Raw genomic sequence first — 5434 nt, forward strand, 5'->3', positions numbered from 1 at the left:
GCGCCGCGCCCCCCGCCCCGGCGGCGGCGGCTAATCACGGGCCCGGGATGCTCCATCAGCCGTCGGGAAGGCGAACCGGAGGTCTGGGCGCGTCGGGCAAGTTGCGTGCGGTGAGCGGCCACCAGCATCCGCTCGCAAATTCTTGCAGTGATCCTTGTACAGGTGCATTATTTCAGCGTGTTTAAATTTACCTTCGTTCTCTTCTCTTGCGAGGTTCCGGTTTCCCCTCCTCGACTGAGATCCGCCGCAGTCTTTCTCCATCGCTACTGMTCTCCCTTTTTCAAGGGGTTTGTTTTGCCGTGTAAATGCATTCATCCTCCAGATGCGAGCATGCTGTTGTATCAGATCTCCTCATTACACTGCCCTGATAAATCACTAGCAAGACAAACCAGTGCCGCTGAGAGAAACACTCCATTATAAGGTGGGATAATCAATTCTTCATTTGAAGTTCAAATGCCACCTACCTTTTTTTTTCTTTTAACATTAATGAGAAAAATATAAGTGATTGTCTTGTTAACGGCTTGAAACTAAGTGATCCCTCTCAAGCACCTGCAGAAGAAGCAGAAAAAACAACCCGAAGGTTTTACGAGGAGTTGGCCACCCGCCTTTTAGCCAAGAGCTGTGGTTAGGATGCACGTATGCATATGGCAGCCATAGGCCTCATTTTCCCTCTTTACCTGGGGGTATTAGAAATCATACCTCCTGTTCTCCCACGATATTATTTTGACAACAAGCTACAGTATCTCAGGACTAGGAGAGGTTWGATTCTACTGTTGATACAGTTTCAACAGCTTTGTTGAGCTTACATTAATTAATTTGTTCTAATAATTTACTGGGGCAGGAGCTCAGCTGGGTTTGCTCCAACACTGGTTTTGGTATAAACCACCAAATTAGCGAGTCACACCTATTTGTTTATGTGCTACTCATATATTTAAATAGTTTGTACAAAGTGGTACAGTTCCACATGATAAGACTGGAAACATGCCCTTTAGCAGGAGTTGCCTGTGTTAATCAGAGATTCAGGACCACTTTATGTAGTATATTACATAGGTACTGAGTAAAGTAGGAARGAAACAGGTCAGAATTACTCTGTAACTTAACTTTTCCCTACTTTTTTCCCCACCTGTTCTCCAACATTTTTCCCAGGTGTCTTTAACCATTAACGGATAATGGGAGCAATCCCCTACAGCTTCGCTGTGGACCATCCATTCAGAAAGAGAAAACAGCACTCGGCCTCTGTTAATACAGATGAAATGTCACCCACAGGAGAATTTTGCACAACTGCAGTTATTTATTCCTAAGCCATCCAAAAAGTTTGGATTAATCCCACGTGTACGCCAAACCAAAATAACTTATGTGGGGGGAATTAGAATTTTTTTATTAGCTCTATGGCTACTTTCCTCATGTGATTGTATTCTTCTTCCAYCTTGTCTCTCTGCTTTAAGACTTGCAGGATAGCTGAGGTTGGGAGGAATCTCAGGAGGTCATCAAATAAAACCCTCTCCTCRGTTAAAGCAGGTAGCTGAAGACTTTATCGGGCTCAGAATGTGTCTGCAAACACAGATTCCATCATTTCCCCAGGCACCCTTTGCTGATTCTTTCCTTCCACAAGCATAAGTTCAATTCCAAAACTGTCCCACCCTATTTCCACAGTCACTTACTGCAGTTTCTTTAAATTTGCAACTAGAAGACAACAACAGYAATTCTGTGGGAGCAGTAGGAGCCTGGTAACAGGCAAAGAGGAAATCCTGTAGACTTGAAGAGGTGATTTTCCCTGGCTKTATGGGAAGGGGAGAAGCAATCCTGTTGACACTTAATATATGGTTATCTACAACTAATGAGCAGTGTGAAGGAAAAGCAAAATTTTAGCAGCGCGATAGCAAGAGAAAGAACTGGTAGAGTCAATAACATATATGCAGATACCCTTTTTCCTCAATTGAATCAAATGTGGTTTCAATGGAAACACTGCACCTCAGGGTGAAATCATTCAGGAAAGTTGCTGAGAGGTAGAAGAGTCCAGTTGGTCTCCATCTTCACTCCCTCAATATTTTCTGTGTYAATACAGATTTGTTTTTGTTCACTTTCTGTCACTGCAAGTCCTATCAGATCACTGGACAGTGGCAGGTTGGAGGTGAAATTCCCTGAAACATGAGAATAGCAGAAAGTTGCTTTCCACTACCCGTATACTCATCTCTCTGTGTCTGCGTGATGCTTTCTCTGTAATAGAATTTATGTTCAGACTGGCTGACCTGCTGCTACAGCCTTCAATTAAAAAGCACAGGAATTATCTGATAGTTTCTTCTTTCTACAGCTGTTGTCTTTTTCCATCATACCTGACACTCTGGTGTTGAAAGACRCCTCTTGTCTGAAAAGCTCTCATACCAGCAGTAGTGTTTCAGAGAAAAAAAGGCAAAAATTCTCTTCTCCAATATGTGGTAAAAACTTCGGTACCACAGATGTACCGAAAATGCTAGAAAAGCCATATTTTGACCATATTTTTGGTTGTCATAGAAATTAGTTTATAGCTCAACTTCACAACTGTTTCTATATATAAWTAATTAGAGGATGCAACTGTAACACACCACCACTTTTCTATAACAACACTTAGGAAGGACACAGATAAAGTAATGTCACCCTACATCACATTTTGTGTCCAAGGGATGTCACTTGCACTACAGAGCCACCCTGACAGATAGCCTTGGAGTGTCARAAGAGACATTATTGTTATCAGTTCCTTGTAAATGAGTGTGTGGCTGTAGGCAAATAATTCTGAATGCTGGTGATGAGGGGCTATGGATATACAAGCTAAGCAGTTTCAATGCTTCTCATTCYACTCTTTCAAACATCGGTACTCTGAAGTCTGGTAACTATTTTATTATCACTAGCAATGTCTGGTGCTGTGTAGAAATTTCTGTTACTTCAGAATTGTTATTTGTAAGCAAAAATAGCCTATGTCAGTTACCTTTGAAAAGAAAGGTAAGCCATAAGCCAGTTAAATTAAATTTCAGAACAGCTTTATGTTTATCTTTAAATAAGAATAGTGTTCAAGCACTCCACACTACTATCATGATGTTTTTCAAGCTATCAAGCTTTTGGAACATGTCCTAGTACACAGCAAAGCTGCTTCTACCACTCTTTWGGGGACGTCTCTCTACCACCTCAAAGCAATAAAACCACACTTTAARCCTCTTGAACTTTTTTTCAATAGTCCTCTGCACAAATACTGTGGGGAATAGCAGAAAACATWTATTTACTAGCTAGCTACTACAAAACAGAAAACAAAGCCAATTTTTCTACTGTACTAACCAACAAAAGTGCAATCAGTTCCACACATATATTAGAAAGGCAGTTAAATTTAGAAATCTAATAATCTGGGAGTTTGCCATTATTTTCTCCTGATTATTTGCAGAAACAGCATCTGATATACAGAGTTTCCATTTGAGTCAAGAGGCACCAGATCAATGAAGTTYGGAGTAGAAGTGGGCTAACACCAGAGAACTTGGGCTATTTTGGACACTTTCATGCTATGATCAGCCTATGAGTTGTTAACATTTAAGATCACAGACTCACAKAACTTTTAAGGTCACAGAATGATTGAAGTGGGAAGGGACCTCTGCAGATTGTCTAATGCAACCCTCTGTTGAAAGCAGGGTCAGATACTGCAGTTGCTTAGATCTGTGTGCAATTGGATTTTGGATATTTTCAAGGATGGAGACTCCACTGCAACTTGTTCCAGTGTCTGACCACCCTCGCAGTGTTTTTTAACATTCAGATGGAATTTCATCAGAGAATCAGAGTTCAGTGACTAAGAAGTCTGTGAAGCTTTAATGCAGCAGTACAGCAGAAACACATCCTGGAGGGTCAACTGCACATGGAAGTTAAGTGAGAAGCTTAGCCCATGGTTATCCAGCCCATTGTCAAACAAGGCAACTGTCTGCCATTCCAGCTCTCTTACTGTATTACAAAATTCCATGAGGCAACTTGTGGCCTGTTATATACAAGCTCCTTGTTTTGCATGATTTGCTGAAGCAAGAGCAACGGCCTCCACCTGTCTCAGCTTCAGCCACACCACCACCCATGAGGCATTCTAAAACAGACRCTACATTGAGACAAATAACATGATCACAATGTTTTTTTCTCTCCCTTTTCTAAGGTCTTACCTTTTGTTATCCTTGCATACAAAAACTGAGCCAAGAAAGATGTCACCTTTTGAGATGAAGTAGTATTGAAAGTAGTGAATCTTGTTTTAATCTTTATGGACAGSGGAACAGACTGATTTCAGTTACACAAGAAATCCAGAGAAGTGATTTTATCATCTTAAACCTTCTGTTGAGTAATTCAACTTGTAGTAGCCCTGTCTTCAGAGCTCTGTTTTTAGTTCTGTGTCAGCCCTTTCTGTAAGTATACACTCATGAKTCCAATGTGATGTTAATATTTGGTTTATTAATGCAGGACACTTACTTGGAATACACTGCTTTCCACATTCGTTCTTAGCATGTGTAAGGACTTCTGGAATGAAGTAGCTAAAAAAACTAGGAAAGAGAAGCACCTTGAAGTGAGTTTTACATTGGGGCTTGCATCAGGCAGGCAGTAGATGTGACTGCTCTTCAGAAGGCTTTAACWAAGGTCTCAGGTATTGCTCCACCTACCCTGAGCAAGGTGAAACTAGAGGTCCCTCTCAGGTCTATCAATACACCTATTTATGTGGCCACACCCCAGTTCACTACTTAKCAAAGTGGGTTAGGTTAGAACCACAAATATTTGGAGGTATTAAATTAATCAAACCACATTAAAAAATGAGGCTACAAGCAATCACAGATAAGAGTGTAGGGTTTGGGGAAATGCTAAGCTCCGGTTCATGAGGTGGGACAGTAGATCTCATATAGCATCGGCTGGAACTGACTGCACCTGGACTAGAGTACTTGTCCTGTCTTCTCGCTGTCAGACAAGAAGGCCCCTGCAGTGGTGCCCCATTTCAGTGGCAGCCTGGCTAGCCCAAAGGACCCCTCCACCCCCATGACTGTAAAAATCCTCTGAAAATGCTGCCCTCCGTTCCGTTCGCCCAGTCTTCAAAAAGTCACTCTCAGTTTGGGCAAACCAAAATGGACCTGCAAAGACCTGTCAGTGAAAGTGAGTGGGCCTGGCTCATTTCAACACAGGTTGGGGAGCCACCAGACAAGTTCCACTGGCAGAACCTGGGAAGTGGGAATCCATGGTGGGGTGGTAATGAGCAGCTAAGGGTTCCCTAAGTGTTGTTGTAGCCTRGCTACAGCCACAGCTCCTGTGTGTGCACAGCAAACCAGCGCCCCTGAGCATCCTCTTTCATTCATGGACGGAGCTGGATGGATGTAAGACATGCTTCATCCTGCTAAGGTTCTGAATCACCCTTTGAAATTGTAAAACCCACATAAATATAGGAAAGAGATTAATACAT

The sequence above is a fragment of the Malurus melanocephalus genome, unplaced genomic scaffold, assembly GCF_030028575.1.
Source record: "Malurus melanocephalus ecotype Western Australia unplaced genomic scaffold, MMel_1.1 scaffold_4, whole genome shotgun sequence".
NCBI classification, from domain to species: Eukaryota; Metazoa; Chordata; class Aves; order Passeriformes; family Maluridae; genus Malurus; species Malurus melanocephalus.